The following is a 19,794-nucleotide window of genomic DNA, read 5'->3' as shown; positions in this document are numbered from 1 at the left end:
CATCCTCAACTTTTGATGTTGATCATTGATGAATCAGTTAAGGAAGACTGGGCCTAGAACAATAACTTGAGGATCTCCTCTGCAATCTCCTGGAAATGAGATCATGGATCTTCTAGAACCAGCAAAATCTTCTTTTGTCCAAACAGTGAAGAAGAGTTTTCTCTTCAATCTCCAGAGACATCGGTTTAATTAATGTTTCTTGATACTACATTCAGGCAAATGCTCTCTTGATGTCAAAGGCAATCACTCTCATCTCGTCTCTAGAATGCACATTTTTAGCCATAATTGAAATGTAATGAGGCTATTACAAGCTCTGGAGTCATAACAGTCCAAAAAAAGACCTGCTCAGGCTTTTGGTAAGTAATTGTTATTTGATTCCTTTGTTGATGCTACCTTTTGACATTTGCTGACAATTGAAAATAAAAAAATGGATATCTAGTAGTGAGATTAGCCTGGAACTATGGCTAGTTTTGGAGCAAAGGCATTCAGAGATATCACTAGAATATGTCAGGTCCTTTATAATGAGTGTGGGCTCAAAATGTCAACTGTGTATTCTTCCCCATGGATCCTGCTTGGTCTCCTGAGTTCATCGAGCAATTTTTGTGTATTCCTCAAGACTTCTAGCATCTGCAAAATCTCTTGTACTTACTATACAGCTGGAATTTTGTCTCTTAGTCCTTTATTTATATAATGTTCTTAGTTATTTCTAACTACTATATTAACATAATTAATATGAGCCCTCCTTCTCTTCCTCTTTCTCCTTCTCTCCTTTCATCCCCCTCATTCTTCTCTTACCTTTTACCGGTTTTCGGTAAGATGGTGATGACTCCTACAGGGTCAACTTGTGTTATTGTCTTTTTTAAATGTATTTTTATGATCACAAGACCGTACTAAACATTAAGAAGTTCAGGTCCTGCAGGTCTACCCCATCATCATGTTGCTGGTTGGTGGTAAAAGTTGGTGTTGCTCGTGCAGCTGCCTGCGTCAGCGAGGAGCTGGAGGAGTTGGTGCCCGAAGGCAGTGTACAGTCAAACAGTGAGTGATCATCTTAGTTATTTTCTTCTGATTGTGAGACCCTGCTGGACGTTGCTAATAAGGAAAGCTGTGTCCAATTCATTGATTTATTGACAGGCAGCAGGGGATCTGCAGAGCAAGGATGGGGCCTCAAGTCGTGATATGCCCAGGAGAGAGGCATTGGAGTTGGTGCACTCCACCAGAGTGCTGGGGGTGGTGTGTTATGGAATCAGTGCTGCTCCCCCACAGAACCCCCCCAACCCCATGTTTGCTCAGCAGATGACAAGTTAGATTGTGTTTCAATGTAGACTGCAGCAACGTTCATGGACTCAGGGTATTGGACTATATTTTTTGTGTGACTGTATTTTACTGACTTCTTATACAGTATGTGCTTGTTATGTGCCTTGTGCTGTATATTACTGCTGGTACTGTGTTTTGCTCCTTGGCCCCAGTGTAACTCTGTTTTGTTTGGCTGTACTCATGTACTTTATACTTTATTGTCGCCAAACAATTGATACTAGAGCGTACAATCATCACAGTGATACTTGATTCTGTGCTTTGCGCTCCCTGAAGTACAAATCGATAGTAAATATTAAAAATTCAAATTATAAATCATGAATAGAAAATAGAAAAGGGAAAGTAAGGTAGTGCAAAAAAAAAATAGAGGCAGGTCCAGATATTTGGAGGGTACGGCCCAGATCCGTGTCAGGATCCGTTCAGCAGTCTTATCACAGTTGGAAAAAGCTGTTCCCAAATCTGGCCATATGAGACTTCAAGCTCCTGAGCCTTCTCCTGGAGCAAGAGAGACGAAAAGTGTGTTGGCTGGGTGGGTCTTGTCCTTGATTATCCTGGCAGCACTGCTCTGACAGCGTGCGGTGTGAAGTGAGTCCAAGGATGGAAGATTGGTTTGTGTGATGTGCTGCGCTGTGTTCACGATCTTCTGCAGCTTCTTCCAGTCTCAGACAGGACAACTTCCGTACCAGGTTGTGATGCACCCTAGAAGAATGCTTTCTCCAGTGCATCTATAAAAATTAGTGAGGGTTTTAGGGGACAGGCCAAATTTCTTTAGCTTTCTCAGGAAGTAAAGGCGCTGGTGGGCTTCTTGGCAGTGGACTCTGCTTGGTTGGACCAAGTCAGGTCATTTGTGATATTGACCCCGAGGAAGCTAAAGTTTTGACCTGTTCCAATTGCGCACCACCAATGTAAATGGGGTCGTGCGGTTGGCTACTCCTTCTGAAGTCAACAACCAATTCCTTGGTCTTGCTTATGTTGAAGGATAGGTTATTGTCTTCGCACCATGCCACCAGGTTCTTAATTTCCTCTCTGCACTCAAACTTATCATTACCCAAGATATGGCCTACAATTGTGATGTCATCAGCAAACTTATATATTGAGTTCGATGGAAACTTGGCTTAACAATCATGGGTGTACAGTGAGTACAGCAGGGGGCTGAGTACACAGCCTTGTGGGGCACCGGTGCTCAGAGTGATTGTAGAGGAGAGCTTGTCCCCTACTTTTACAGCCTGGATCCTGTCTGTGAGGAAGTTGAAGATCCAGCTGCAGATCTGAGTGCTAAGACCCAGGTTCCGGAGCTTAGGAATCAGTTTATTTGGAATGATGGTATCAAAGGCAGAGCTGTAGTCAATGAAAAGGAGTCTTACATATGCATCTTTATTCTCCAGGTGTTCTAAGGAGGAATGTAGGGCCAGAGAGATGACATCTGCCGTTGACCTGTTGCTCCGATAGGCGAACTGCAAAGCGTCAAGGTTGACCGGTAGGCTGTGGTTGATGTGTGCCATAACCAATCTCTCGAAGCACTTCATAGCAATTGTGTCAGAGCCACAAGTCGATAGTCATTCAGGCATACCACCTTGCTCATCTTCGGCACCGGAATTATCGTTGCCTTCTTAAAACACGAGGGGATCTTAGACTGAAGTAAGGAGCAGTTGAAGATGTAAGCAAACACTCCAGCTAGCTCGCTTGCACAGGCCTGGAGATCCCTTCCTGGGACGCCATCTGGGCCCGTCACCTTCCTTGGATTTATCTTCAGGAAGGCCCTTCTAACGTCTTCCTCGGTGACGATGAATCTCGATGCCACCAGGTTCAGTTCATCCGGAGGGAGTGGCACGCTCCTCTTTTTGAATAACAATTAAACTTGAACATAAACATTTTCTTACCTTTCTTCTTATTGCCAGGATTATAATTCGAGGTCACTGGACATCGTTGTTGACCGCCTAGTAAGAGAATCATTAACTTCCTGGTTGTCTTACATTTATTTCAGAATAATTTCTTAAGAATAATTTCTCTCTAGTTTTAAAGCAAAACCTATTTAATCCCTTTTGGCTTAGGAAGGGATCTTCCTAAGGATGGAAAATAGAATGTCTTGTATAAATGTTGTGGTTTAATTTATTTTATTTAATTTATTTCCCAGTTTACTCAGTGGTGGGGCTGGTGAACAAATATCAATGATAGTCAGTGAAGTCCACCAGCCACAGTATGTTCTACACCCGTGTTTCTCTTAATGATTCTGACAAAGACAAGCAATGGTTCATCAGCTGATGGAGATTTGCAGCTGATTTCCAGCAGAAGTTTCCTTGCTGGTGTTTGAACTGATAAACACTGACCTGAAGGAATGGTGAAGATCACCAGTACCACACTTGCTCAACCACATAGAACCACTTCAGGTAGGTTCAGAGTATCAGGTGAAAGGTGTGATTCTGGGACACCTGTACCAGGGTATTGGTTGATACATTTGTGAGATATCTCTGCAGTTCTAGGTGCTATTTGGCAAATGCCTGTTTGCTAGGCCAGATGGATTAGGGGAAGTATTGCTGTGTCGGATTCAGTACTGTTTTTATACTTGCTGTGTTCTGATGTAGCATTTTGCTATGAGTGAAGAGCTTAATGAGGCATTTCAGAGCAAAGTCTGTAGTTAACCATATTATTATGGGTAAGGATTGCAATTATCTTTCCTTGATGAAAATTAGTGAACCAAATGGGATCTTATAACATCCTGGTTGTACAAAACTCAAAATGTGTTGCCATAGTAACCATGAGATCAATAGTACTCACTGTAGTTTATACTGACTGGCTGGATGAGGATTGAAGGATATGCCTCATCACCCAACATTTCCCTCATTCCACCATTACTATTGAACGCAGAGACTGATCTGGTTTGATGAAGAGTACAACTGAGAGCAGAACTGGGCTTTACTAATGATGAAGTGTCAGCCTAGTGAAGCTACAACACCAGACTATGTGCATGGTAAACAGCAAGATTAGCATGCAACGAAGAGAATTTATCATCCTCACAACCCATGGATCAGCTCCAGGTTCTACAGTCCTGTCTAGTCATGAGTGATGATGAGCAGAAAGCAGTTAATAAGAGGTAGAGGGTCTAAGAACATCCTCACTTGAATGAAATCAGGGTCTAGCATGAGAGCTAAAGTCACTCATGTTCAGCTAGAAGTGTCGAGCAGATGACCTATCTCAGCTTCCTTCTTTGATTCCACTATCACAGAAGATCGACGAGACATGTTCTATTAAACAATGATTGAGAGCGTTAATTACAACAAGTATCACAGGACTGTACAGTATCCCAGCTGTAGAAGTGAAGGCCTGAGCTATAGAACTAGTTGTATCATGAAATAATCTGCTCCAGTATTAATATTTCACTGGCTCATCCAATGATATGGAATCATCTAAATATGTCCAGTTGACAGTAAGTATGACAAATCTGACCTGGCTAATTATCTCTAATTAGTAGGCTTTCAATTGAAAAGCAAAAAAAGTACAGACGCTATAAAATTTGTTCTAATTAAAGGTCATAACCTGAAGTCTCAGTTCCTCTATCCGCAAGTGCCTCCTTTACTTGCTGAGTATTTCCAGCATTTTCTGTTCTTCTTTCTGCTCTTAATTAACAGCACAGTTCAAGGCTCAAAATAAATTTATTATCAAAATACATTTTGTATATGTCACCATAAACAATCCTGAGATTCATTTTCTTGTGGACATTCACAGTTAATCAAGACACACAATCAAATCAATGAAAGATTGTCCCCAACAAGATGGACAAATCATCAATGAGCAAGAGACGACAAACTGCAAATATTGAAGAAAAAATAATAAATTAGTAAGAAATAAATATTGAGAACATGAGATGAAGAGTCCTTGAAATTGAGTCCATAGGTTATGGGAACAATTCTGTGATGCAGCAGGTGAAGTTGAGTGAAATTACCCCCTCTGGTTCTCGAGCCTGCTGGGTGAGAAGTAATAACTATTGCTGAACCTGGTGGTGTGAGTCCTGTGGCTCCTGTACCAGCAGCAAAAAGAGAGCATGATCTGGATGCTGGGGGTCCTTGATGATGGATCCTGCTGGTCTTGTGTCATCGCTCCACATAGATATGCTCAATAGTGGGATGAAAATTACATTTACAGTGTTATCAGGTATTACTTATACATCAGTATGATGCCCAGTTCACTAGTGTGCAGTTTGATTTTCACCAGGACTACTCAGCTCCAAACTCCATTACCCCCTTTGTTCAAACCTGGACTAAAGTGATGAATTTCTGAAGGTGAGGCTGATTGCTCTTGACAGCAATACCATGGCATCAAGGAGTCCTGGTAAAGTTCAGGTCAATGGACATTACAATGATTGCGTCACCAGGTTCAGATATGGCCAAAGCACAGAGTGAGAGACACTGAAGCAGGTGGATAGATCACAGACTTTAATGTGCACAATGTTAAAGGGAAAGGAAAACAACCAGGGCCGTTAACTAAAACTCTCAAATGGAGAATGAAGCCTACATTGTGGCTAAAAATAACAACAAGAATAAAATGAATACCGCTAGTCTTCAGAGTCAGTTGACTCGACAGTCCATTTCTCAGGCAAGGCGGAATGCAAGCAGGCAGTGAAGTGTTGCAGTGTCCAAGTCTCGACAAATACTACGATGGAATGAATGGAGTTAAATACTATCAGAATGAAATAATAATTAGCTGACACGTGCATATTCACAAGCGCAGTTGCAGAAACTGCTGCGCTGCCGAATCTGTGGTTGTGACAGATTGAAGTCAGTTCTTGCACAGTGGAAGATAGGTGTGGTTGTCGGAGTTCAGTCATGCCCATCACAAAACATCACTGTAAAGCAGTGTTCTAGCACTCATCCCTCATCAACTACTTCATCATTGACCGTTCTTCCATTACATGGTCAGAAGTGGGATTGTCTGCACAATGCTCATCCTCATTCACAAGTCTTCAGCAAATGCAGCTGTCCACTTCTGCATGCAACAAAAGCAATGCAACTCTGAGGCATCAGCTGATACGTTAAATAACAAATACCACAGAAGTGTCAGACAATATCTATCTTCAGCACTTACCTTTGACATTCAGTGGCCTTACCTTCACCAAAATCTTCTGAATCACCATTAGCCAGACACTTAATGAGACTAACCACAACTTCCACAGTACAAAGTGAAATCTTGGGCAGGATGTTCTGTGACAAGCAACCTACTTCTTGGCGTTCCAAATTTTTATCAGTTCCAATAAGGCACAGAGCAGGAGGGTAATCAAATACCTTCCAAGAGTCTAAGTAGCACAGATGCAACAAAGCCTAAAGCTTGACATCCTTCAGTGAAGGCCGCTTGTTTGATTAGCACTCCAAACGCACCCTAAACCTTCAGTTGTTTCACCACCACCACATAATGGCTTAGTATGTACCATTTATTTTAAGTACTTACCTAGGCTATGTCCACAGTACCTCCAAAATCTCTGATGTCAACAACTAAAAGGACAAGGTCTTCAGATGCATTAGAACATCCAATAATATTTTACAGAACCTTGGGCATTCTATCAGTTTACAAGAGGCAAGGACTGTGCAGTTCGCCAGGTGTTTCATTGATTCTCATCTCTTTCTTCCCTGATCTTGCCGATCTCCTCTTGTCACCCACTGAGCCAGTTACCATCTTGATTTCTCCCTTCTTTTTCCTCAGTCAAATTCCTGACCTTCCCTTGATACTAGCAAGACTCCCAGCCTCTACAAACCAGCCTCATGATTTCCTCAATACTTCTAACTAAATAAGTTACCTATCTTCCCTATCTTTTAGGAAACCTACCTTAACCACGGATTTTTTTGATTTCCCATGTGATTTCTGTACCTGTGCTTATTGAACTTCAGTTCAAGACTTCAAAACTTAAAATGCTATCATTTTTCCTCTCTTAAAATACTCAATCTGTCATTCCTATTATTTATTTACTGTAGCTGAAATGGCATTAAATTCTCCCTCTTTAATTTGCCTACCTTTGCAGCTCTTGTGCTATTTATTTCCCAATCGATCAATCTGATTAATTAAATAGATACACAGGCACTTGTCCTGCTTTCTCAGCCCCAGAAGATTTGTCTGTGCTGTTATCATCTTATACAGTACATCCAACAAAATATTTAAACACTAAATGGAAAATGGCAATTCTAAGAACAGCAGATGCCGTTAGACAGTGCTGTAAACTCTGGACATTTCTTAGGTGGTACATTTGTGTCTAGGCTCTTCCTGGTACTGAAGCTCTTTGTTATGCAACACTTATGTCTAATTTTTAGCTTTCAATCTAGATACTGCAATTGCAAGACAAAACGCAAATAAAGCACACTTAAATAACAACTTCCTCTCTGTCTCAAACAATGTCTCCAAGTAAAAACACAATGGAATGATTTTGCCCTTGTGTAAGCAACTGCTTCAGTTGTTCTGTATGTAGCAAAAGGACATGACCTTATGAAGAAGAGAGTCTCTGCATACTGCTTTTATGTAATCACATTAATAAGAATAAAGAATATAACTTTTAACAATAATTATGAGCTCCTACTGCTTTCTTTATCATGTCCTTTTCTAAAGAACTGCAAGAATTCCCTTTAGTAGATTCAGTTTTTATTTAAGTTGGAGTCGATTCAACATTCTTTGGACTGCTCGGTGTTAGTACTCCCTCCAGCTGTAATACCTTTGCTGATCACACAAAATTACATTGCCTTGGGCTTAAATTCAATTCAGTCAGCCTACTGCTGGGACACAGTTTCTTACCCTTCCACCTCAGCTGTTACTTGTTCTGCTTGCTTGCCATCATTCTCAATATATTCAGTAGTTTCTTTATTTCCTCTGCAGCTTCGAATCAAACCTATTCCTATATTCATATTATCCACTGTGTCAAATATAAGAACACATTTATTGTGCCAGTTGTCTCAACTTTAGTAAAATCCAACTTATTTCAGCAAATGATTCACGTGTTTCATTCTGCCAAGTCTAGTCTACCGATGATCCTCTGAGCCTGGAAAATACTGTTTATCTAAACAAGGATTAAGCTAGGCATTGTAGGTATAAATTGGTAAATTGTATTTTTCTTCTCAAAGTAAATGTCCAGTGAAAGTATAAATGCCTGTCATATTTTCTGGATTATAAGCAGTCATAGTAGGCCATTCACAGTTCAGAGAATAGGTGTAGGACAAAAAATGATCAGTCTTTGTTGATGGGACTTACACACAGTTAGCAGGGATGGATGCAGTGAACCTTTTGCACTGGACCTGTACACCCTGATGCTTATTGCTGAGATTAATAGACTAGAGGTGTGGAGTCACTACCTAAGTCTCATTAATAGAAAGCAAAGCAATGTCCAGCAACAAGATAAAGTTTCAGAAAATGACTGGAATATGACAGTAAGTCCAGAACCATTTGTGCTTGCAGGTTAGGTTGCAAATTGCTTCAACATAAGTCATCAAATACCATCAGTTCCATTGGACTCCACTGTTGGACAACACAATTTGACCATAAGACATAGGAACAGAATTAGACCACTCAGCCCATTGAATCTGCTGTGTCATTCCATCATGGCTGATTTATTATCAATACCATTCTTCTGCCTTCTCATTATAACCTTTGACATGATGTCACCCTGCATTCTCATAACATCCTCCTCACATTTCACACTGCCACCCAGTTTTGTGTCATCTGCAAATTTGCTAATGTTACTTTTAATCCCTTCATCTAAATAATAATAATGTATATTGTAAATAGCTGCGATCCCACCATACTGAGCCTTGCGGTAACCCACTAGTCACTGCCTGTCATTCTGAAAGGGACCCGTTAATCCCTACCCTTTGTTTCCTGTCTGCCAACTAATTTTCTATCCATATCAGTACCCTACCCCCAATGCCATGTGCTCCAATTTTGCCCACTAGTCTCCTATGCGGGACTTTATCAAAGGCTTTCTGAAAGTCCAGGTACGCTACATCCACTGGCTCTCCCTTGTCCATTTTTATAATTACACCTTCAAAATTCCAGAAGATTAGTCAAGCATGATTTCCCCTTCGTAAATCCATGCTGACTCAGACCGAGTCCAAATGTTCCGCTATTTCATCTTTTATAACTGACTCCAGCATCTTCCCCACCACTGGTGTCAGGCTAACTGGTCTATAATTCCCTGTTTTCTCTCTCCCTCCTTTCTTAAAAAGTAGGATAACATTAGCTACCCTCCAATCCACAGGAACTGATCCTGAATTTAAGTGAGGATGTCAAGCCACGCTTGCTAATCTCCGACAGCATTTTCGAATAAAGTTAGCATCACTCCGTCGTGCAGAGTCACAATGTAAAAAGAGAAAGAAGAGAGAAAAGGCAAGAAAGTCATTTTTTGAGCACCCTCACGAGTTCACAAAGAAACTGTTTGAACAAAGTAAGAGTGGGCAGCTTAGCATCTCTCAACAAGAACTTGAGGATCACCTGGCAAGCACTTACTCTAACGAACAGCGAGAGGCTCCTTTGCTTGACATTTAGGGCTTGTGAATCCTACCAAGCCAGGAATGAAGTTCCAAACTGAACCCAAACTGGCAGAAGTCGAATTGTTCATCAGAAAGGCAAGGTCAGCCTCAGTGTCAGGACCTAATGGAGTGCCGTATAAGGTGTTCAAAAAGTGTGAACAGCTGAGGAAATGCTTGTGGAGATTGTTAAAGGTGGTATGGAGACAAGGTGTTGTTCCTTTGTCATGGAGTGAGGCTGAAGGGGTATACATCCCGAAGGTAGAGAATTCTTCTATATTGAATCAGTTCCGACCAATTTCACTCCTGGATGTAGAGGGGAAGATTATGTTTGGCATTCTGGCAGAAAGAATATCTTCATTTGTGATAGAGAATAGACTGGTAAATACATCTGTGCAGAAGGCAGGAATACCAGGCTTCCCAGGATGCCTTGAACATTCTAGTATGATATGGCATACCATCCAGGAGTCGAAAAGGTTCAGAAGAAATCTGGCTGTAGTTTGGCTTGATCTGGCAAATGCATATGGTTCTGTTCCCCATGTCCTGATTGCGATGGAATTCCTATGGATTCCTGCTAAGGTGAGGAACTTTGTTATGCAGTACTACAACAATTTCTGGATGAGGTTTTCCACTCAGCAGTTTACAACTAGTTGGCAGAGCTTGGATGTTGGAATCCCAATGGGATGTGCAATTTCACCCATCCTTTTTGTGTTAGCCATGGAGGTTATTGTGAGGGCTGCAGAATCAGTGGGACCAGGTGTCGCACTTGATGGTGGAGGGGAGTTACCACCAATACGAGCGTTCATGGACGATCTCACCCATTTGGGTCCCAGCATGGAGGCAGTGGAAAATGTACTATCTAGACTTGAGGAGCTAATGGATTGGGGAAGAATGAAGTTCAAGACCAAGATGTCAGGGAGCCTTGTTCGTAGGAGAGGAAAGTTGGTTGACTTTCATTTCAGCCTTTGTGGAGAGGAGATTCCATCCATTCAGGACCAACCAGTTAAGAGCCTCGGGTGATGGTACACAGAGGAATTGAGAGACACCAAGAGGGTTCAACAGACAGGAGAACAGATCAGCCAGGCAAGTTGAAGTTGTGGTGCTTGCAGTACGGACTGATGCCATGGATACTATGGCCACCAACTGTCTATGAAGCGGCAATGTCCCACGTTGAGGCAATGGAACAGAAGATCAACAAGTATGTGAAGAAGTGGCTTGGAGTACCGAGCAGCCTCACCAATGTTGCAATCCACAGTAGCCAGACAAAGCTTACCATCCCAGTGCAATCCCTTGTTGAAGAGGTCCAGGTAGCCAAGGTAAGATCATTCTTGATGCTTTGAGACTCAAAAGATCCTGTCATCAAGAACACCCAGCCGGATGTGAGATCAGGCAGGAAGTGATCAGCCCGTGTAGTAGTTGATGAGGCAGAGTCTAGATTGAAGCACAAGGAGACGGTTGGGGCTATCCAGCCAGGCCACCAGGGACTTGGATGGACAACCCACAAGTGGTGGTCATCTTCTACAGGTAGGAGCGCCGTGAGCTAGTAACACAAGGAATATGAGAGGTAGAAGAGGAGAAGAGGTTAGCTAGAACAGCTGGCCTGGCCAAACAAGGGGCTTGGGCCTGGTGGGAAAGTGTTGAACAACGACATCTATCTTGGAATGTTCTGTGGCAGATGGAACTGCTCCACATTTCTTTTCTATCCAGAGCTGCATACCACCTGCTCCCAACACCTGCCAACCTCAGCACCTGATATGAAGATAAGACAGACAGGTGTGCTGCTTGTGCCAAGAAGGGAACACTTCAACATATTTTGAGTACATGCAGAGTCAATCTTTCCAGCGGCATGTACACTTGGAGACATAACAACGTTCTCAAAGTTGTAACAGAAGCGGTTGAGCAGAGAGTACTGCAGCACAACTTATCTCATGCCCCATGCTGCACAGAACATCGCACATCATTTGTGAAAGAAGGCTCCAAGTCAAGGGTGTACAGCATAGGCTCACGATCAAGCATACTTTCTTCATCCAATGATTGGTGTGTCAAGGCTGACCTGGACGGGAAAGGCAGTTTCCCGGAGCAAATAGCTTTCACCACATTGCGTCCAAATATAATCGTATGGTCTGACAGCAGTAGAGAAGCGGTTATTGGTGAACTCACAGTCCCCTGGGAAGACAACATCGATGAAGCCCATGAGCACAAGTTAACCAAGTATGCAGAATTAAGATCAGAGTGCAGAGACAGAGGGTGGAAGGTCTCATGCTATCCATTCGAAGTAGGCTGCCATGGGTTTATTGCGTTCACTTTCCAGAAGTGGCTGCGTGACCTTGGCTTCACTAGAAGAGAGATCAAGTCAACCAGCAGGGCTGTAGCTGAGGCAGCAGAGAAAGGATCAGCATTGGTGTGGACCAAGTATGTCCAGAGGGGCAGATAGTCAGACAGTGCATACATATCTTGCAAACCCTTCAGTAGTTGCATAGACACCTGAAGAGCACACTATCTGTTGGATGGAAGTGACCAACAACTCTGATAGAGGCAGATGCCAAGCTTTTAAGCTCTCCAGTGGGAGGTGGTGCTTTAGCACTGCTGGCCCACCACCTCGAGGGAGTCTTGATCATAAGTGGGCCGAAACTCCTGAAGACAGGTGGCAGATCAACTGATGATCCCACTGGTGATAGCACAGGACAGTTAACATCTTAATCCACATGTATTTTTAACTCTTAGAACATTGGAAAATGATTACCAATGCATTCACGATTTCTAGAGCCACCTCCTTAAGTACCCAGGGATGCAGACCATCAGGCCCTGGAAATTTATCAGGCTTCTGTCCCATCAGTCTATCCAACACCATTTTCTGCCTAATGTGAATTTCTTTCAGTTCCTCCGTTACCCTAGGTCCTCTGGCCACTATTACATCTGGGCGATTGTTTGTGTCTTCCCTAGTGTAGACAGATCCAAAGTACCTGTTCAACTTGTCTGCCATTTCTTTGTTCACCATAATAAATTCAGCTGTTTCTGTCTTCAAGGGCCCAACGTTGATCTTAACTAATTTTTTCCTCATCACATACCGAAAGAGGCTTTTACTATCTTCCTTTATATTCTTAGCTAGCTTACCTTCGTACCTCATCTTTTCTCCCTGTATTGCCTTTTTAGTTATCTTCTGTTGTTCTTTAAAAGTTTCCCAATCCTCTGGTTTCCCGCTCATCTTTGCTATGTTATACTTCTTCTCTTTTATTTTTATACTGTCCTTGACTTCCCTTGTCAGCCACGGTCACCCCTTACTCCCCTTAGAATCTTTCTTCCTCTTTGGAATGAACTGTTTCTGCACCATCTGTATTATTCCCAGAAATACCTGCCATTGTTGTTCCACTGTCATCCCTGCTAGGGTATCTTTCCAGTCAACTTTGGCCAGCTTTTCCCTCATGGCTCCATAGTTCCCTTTGTTCAAGTGTAATACTGACACTCCCGATCTTCCCTTCTCCCTCTCAAATTGTAGATTAAAACTTATCATATTATGGTCACTACCTCTTAATGGCTCCTTTACCTCAAGTTCCCTTATCAAATCCGGTTCATTACACAACACTAAATCCAGAATTGCCTTCTCCCTGGTAGGCTCCAGTACAAGCTGCTCTAAGAATCCATCCCAGAGGCACTCCACAAACTCCCTTTCTTGGGGTCCAGTACCAACCTGATTTTCCCAATCTACCTGCATATTGAAATCCCCCATAACAACCGTAGAATTACCTTTTCAAATGCAAATTTCAATTTTTGATTCAACTTGCACCCTATATCTGGGCTACCGTTTGGGGGCCTGTAGATAACTCCCATTAGGGTCTTTTTGCCCTTACAATTTCTCAGTTCTGTCCATACTGACTCTACATCTCCTGATTCTATGTCACCCCTCGCAAGGGACTGAATTTCATTCCTCACCGACAGAGCCACCCCACCCCCTCTGCCCACCTGTCTGTCCTTTCGCTAGGACGTATACCCTTGAATATTCATTTCCCAGGCCCTGTCCACTTGAAGCCATGTCTCTGTTATTCCCACAACATCATACTTGCCAATTTCCAACTGTGCCTCAAGCTCATCCACTTTATTTCTTATACTCCGTGCATTCATATATAACACTTATAATCCATTACTTCCCTCACCTTTCACATCGATTCCTATTGCACTTGGCCATACTCTCCGATCCCTTCCTGAGCTTTCTGCCCCATTAATTCTGTTGTATTTCTGAACTTGTCTTATTCTCCCTTTCCCTTTAACTCCATCCTTATATTTCCAGTTCATCTCCTTCCCCTCACTACTTAGTTTAAACACACCCGTGCAGCAGTGGCAAACCTGCCTGCCAGAATGCAGGTCCCCCGTCTGTTAAGGTGCAACCAGTCCCTTTTGTACAATTCATCCTTACCCCAAAACATATCCCAGTGGTCTAAGAATCTAAATCCCTGCTCCCCGCACCAGCTCCTCAGCCACACATTCAGATCCCCTATCTCCACGTTCCTGCCCTCACAAGCAAGAGGAACTGGAAGCAAACCAGAGATAACCACCCTGGAGGTCCTGCTTTTCAGCCTTCTTCCAAGTTCTTTGAAGTCACGCTGCAGAATTTCTTTCCTCTTCTTCCCGACGTCATTTGTGCCGACATACACTACCACTTCCAGCTGTTCACCTTCACCCTTGGGGATGTCCTGCAATCGGTCCGTGACGTCCTGGATCCTGGCACCAGGGAGGCAACATACCATCCTTAAATCCCACCTGTTGCTGCAGAAACCCCTTTCTGTACCTCTCACTATGGAATCCCCTACTACCACGGCTCTGCCTGACATCTGTCTCCTCGGCTTTGCTTCAGCACCAATTTTTGACTCACAGACCTGTCCACCTCTCAGACTGGCAGTGTCTTCTGTCCCGACAGCTTCCAACATGAAAAGAAGTAGTCCCAATATCAACCTCTACAGAACACCACTAGTCACACACAACCAACCATAATAGGACACCTTTATTCCTACACTTTACCTCCTGCCAATCAGGCAAACTTTGATTCATGTTAGTTTCTTTCCTGTAATACCATGGGCTCTTACCTCGTTAAGCAGATTCACGTGTGGCACCTTGTCAAAAACCTTTTAAAAATCCAAGTTATCTACATGCACTGGCTCCTCTTTACTATTATTTCTGCAAACAGATTAGTCAGACAAGATTATTACATTATTCCAACAGATTAGTCAGACAAGATTTTCCCTTGAGGTAGCCATGCTGACTTTGGGCTACTTTATCATGTGCCTCCAAGAACCCTGAAATCTCATCCTTAGTAATGGACTCCAATATCTTCCCAGCCTATAATTTTATTTCTTCTTCCTCTGTCCCTACATAAAGAGTGGAGTGACATTTGCAAATTTACAGTCCTTCAAAACCATTCCAGAATCTAGTGATTCTTGAAAGATCATTTCTGATGCCTCCACAATCTCTCCAGCTGTTATCTGCAGAACCCTGGTGTGTAGTCAGTCTGGTTCTGGTGACTTATCTACACTCAGGCCTGCCAGCGTCTGAAGCACCTTCTCCTTAGTAATAGCAACTACACTCAATTCTGCCCTCTGACATTCATGAATTTCTGGCATATTGCTACTGTTTCCATGGTGAAGGCTGATGCAAAATACTTATAAAGTTTGTCTGCCGTTTCTATGTCATCCATTATTACCTCTCTAGCAGTCAAATATTAACTCTTACCTTTCTTTTACTCTTCATATATGTGAAAAAAAACTTTTAGCATCCTCTTTGATATTATTGGCTATCTTACCTACAGATTTCATTTCTTCTCTCCTTATAATTTTTTCAGTTGCTTCTATTAGTTTTTAGCAGCTTCCCACTCCTCCAACTTGCCACTATTTTTTAATATATTATATGTTCTCTCTTTTGCTTTTATGCTGTCTTTGACTTCCCTTATTAGCCTCTCTTTAGTTATCATCTTTGGGATGTATCTACCCTGCACCTTCTGAATTGCTTCCAGAAACTCCAGCCATTGCTGAGCTGTTGGCATTTCTGATAATGTCCCCTTCCAATCATCTTCGGCCAGTTCTGCTCTCATGTCTGTAATTCCTTTTACTCCAATATAATACTGATATATCTGACTTTATTTTCCCCTTCTCAAACTGCAGGGTGCATTCTATCATATTATGATCACTGCTCCTAAGGATTCCTTTATCTAAAGCTCACTAATTAAATCCAGAATTGTCTTTCCAGATCAACCACAAGCTGCTCTAAAAAGCCATCTTGTAGGCATTCTACAAATTCCCTTTCTTGGGATCCAGCACCAACCTGATTTTCCCAACCTACCTGCATATTGAAATCCCACATGACATTCCATCCACCCCCCCCCATAACATTGTCCTAATTACATGTCTTTTCTATTTTCCATTGAAATTTATATCACATATCATTGCCACTGTTTGAAGACTTGTATATAACTCCCATTAGTGTCTTTTTACCCTTGCAGTTTCTTAACTCTACTCACAAGGATTCTACATCTTCTGATCCAGTGTCTCTTCCTACTAAGGATTTAATTTCATTTTTTACCAATAGAGCCACCACGCCCTCTGCCTACCTGCCTTTCTGTCTTTTTGATACAAGGTGTATCTTTGGATGTTAGGATCCCAACTTTGATCATCTTTCAGCCATGACTCAGTGATACCCACTGCGTCTTATCTGCCAATCTCTAGCTATGCTACAAGATCATCAACCTTATTCCATATACTGCATAAACACCTTCAGTCCTGAATTCATCACCCTTTTCTATTTTCCCCCCACATTACACTTGAGCTCATTCCACTGGCCAATTTTGCCCCGTCATCTGCCTGTCCTTCAGCACAGTCTCACCACTCTTCATCTCATTTTGTTAATATTTATTGCTTATTTTTTATTTTATTATTTTTCTCTTTTGTACTGTATTTGCACAATTTGTTATATTTTGCATTGTATTCTATACCAACTGCCCAATTCTCAGCCCTATTACTTTGGACCCCATACCCCTGCCAATTTAAGTTGAACCCTCCCGAACAGCTCTAGCAAACCTGCCTGCAAAGATATTGGTCCTCCTTGGGTTCAGGTGTAATTCATTCTTTTTGTACAGGTTATATCTTCCCCAGAAGAATGATCCAATGATCAAGAAATCTGAAAACCTGCTCCCCATGTCAGATCCTCAGTCACTCATTCATCTGTAATATCATCCTATCCCTGCCCTGACTAGCACATGGTGCTGGGAGTAACATAGAGATTGCTACCTTGGAGATCATCTTCTTCAGCCTCTTCCCTAACCCCCTGTATTCAGTGCACAGGAACTCTTCCTCCTTTCTACCAATGTCATTGGTGCCAGTGAACACCACGGCATCTGACTGCTCAAAGTTTAAAGTTTAAAATAACTTTATTTTCAAGTGTGCATATATGTCACCATGTACAACCTGGAGATTTGTTTTCTTGTGGGCATTCACAGTAAGCCAACAAACACAATCGAAACACTGAAAGATTGCACCCAACAAGGCAGATGAACAACCAATGTGCAAAAGACAACAAACTGTGCAAGTACAGTACAGTACAAAAAAATATATAGTATATATAAACAATAAACATTGAGATCATGAGATGGAGTCATGAGTTGAAAGGGCTGTGGGAACAGTTCAGTGGCGGAGCAATGGATATCATCCCCACTGTTGGTTGGGGGGTAATAACTGTTCTTGAACCTGGTGGTGTGGTTCCTGAGGCTCCTGTACTTCTTCCTGATGGCAGCAACGAGAAGAGAGCACAGCCTGGGTGGGGGGGGGTCCTTAATAATGGATACTACCTTCCTGCGTCAGTTCTCCATGTAGTTCTCAATGATGGGGAGGTCTTTACCTGTGATTTTACTGTGCTGTATACAATACTTTCTGTAGGATTTTCTGTTCAAGGGCTTTACTGTTTCTATGCCAGGCTGTGATGCAACCAATCAATATAATCTCCAACACACATCTACAGAAGTTTGTTAAAATTTTAGATGTCATGCCAAATGTTTGCAAACCTCTAAGGAAGAAGAGGCAATTCCATGCTTGCTTTGTAATGCAACTTACACGCTGGGCCCAGGATAGATCCTCTGAAATAATAATACTGAGGAATTTAAAGTTGTTGACCCTCTCCACCTCTGATCTCCCAGTGAAGACTGGCTCATGGACTTCCATTTTCCTCCTCCTGAAGTCTATAATCAGCTCCTTTGTCTTGCTGACATTGAGCGAGAGGTTGTTGCTGTGAAACCACTCAAGTAGATTTTCAATCTCCCTCCTATATGCTGATTCATCAACACTTCTGATTCAGCCTATGACAGTGGTGTCATTAGAAAATTTTAAATATAGCATTGAAGCCATACTTATCCTCACAGTCATAAGTACGAAGCGAGTAGAGCAGGGACCTAAGCACATACCCTTGTGGTGCAGCGGTGCTGATGGAGATTGTGGTGTAGATGTTGTTGCCAATCCGAACTGACTGTAATCAGTGAGGAAAATGAGGATTCTGTAGCAGTTACTTGAAAACAAACCAAAATCGCACAGAGTCTAAGCACATACTGTATGATGCACTATCCACAATAATGAAGTTCCAAACTTCAAAAGAGAACATTTGATCCTTTATTAAGAAACCAGCAAAGGCAAACAATCTTGTAACAATAAAAAACATTAATGAAACTAAAGCTAGCAATATAACAAAATAAGTGGTGTAAGTGGTAGCATTAGTGATCTTAGTCTATTAAGAGTGATCAACAAAAAATAATCACCCCCGGCCTACTTCCTGCCTCTAACCAGACTAAACTGAATTTAGACAAAGTGTGAATATGTAACTATCAATCGCCTTTACCATGACTCAACCCACGTGACAAATTACCATAACCTGTAATAATAACGCGCAACACAAACTACAATGCAGATAGACAAAAAATCGATACTTGGCTCCCAAATCCCAGCCCCTATTTATTGCACTATAATAATTACAACTACATACTACTAAAAATAGGAGACATGAAATCTTCAAGCATAAACATCTTAACATTCATATAAATGTCCTCATTCTTCTTCCATCTTCCATATAAGTCATGCATGAGTCATCTTGGCGAGAGATTACTAGCACTTAGCCCAGTACACAATGATCTTTACCACCACTCTCTGTCAAATCAAAATTTTGAAGCTTCTCGAGCTGTAGCTTCACAAACCACTGCCTCCTGTAGAAGATATATCTTGGTTATAGGCCTGTCAGGCCAACAGTTCTTGGTCTTGATGCAAACCTGCGACACAAATCCTAGTTTGCCTGGAAAAACTTGAATGACTCTTCCCATGATCCATGAGTTTCGAGGTGCTGTGTCATCAGCTATAAGCACAATGTCTCCTGACAAGGAATTGCATTTATACCTGATCATTTCTGATGTTCCTTTAGCAGTGGTAACTACTCCTTGACTCATCGTTTCCAAAACAAGTTCGACGTGTATTGGTCTTGTTTCCATGTAACTTGTCTTCCTTTTGGAACTCTACTGGCCTTCAGAAGCAACAGATAGTTGGGTGTTACTGCTTCCAAATCATTGGGTTCAGATGGTGCTTTAGTAATTGGACGACCATTGATAAGAGCCTCTACTTCACAAAGAACTGTGTAGAAACAGTCTTTCATCAAGATTCTGTACGTCCGTGGTTGAACTGAGCTTGAAAATGTGACTGTTCCTTCTCACACTTTCTCCCCTTTGCAAATTTGAGAATTCATCTAGAAATCTTTTACTTTAGCAAAAGCCAGTGATCTTCATTTCAACCTTTCTGAGCTCCTCCACTCAGAGACAATGTCAACTAATCTGACCTTTGGTCTCCTCAATCTCTCTCTCCAAATGGTGGAGTGAAGGGATAGGTAAATAGGGATATAGACTAAGAACATTGATTAATTTATGATCAATCACCTTGTGGGTGCCTTAGCTTACTGTTTTGGACAGTCAGAAAGAAGCTTT

This window comes from Mobula hypostoma, chromosome 4, assembly GCF_963921235.1.
Source record: "Mobula hypostoma chromosome 4, sMobHyp1.1, whole genome shotgun sequence".
In the NCBI taxonomy this organism is placed as follows: Eukaryota; Metazoa; Chordata; class Chondrichthyes; order Myliobatiformes; family Myliobatidae; genus Mobula; species Mobula hypostoma.
The sequence above is the reverse complement of the archived record's forward strand: the minus strand, read 5'-3'. Positions refer to the sequence as shown.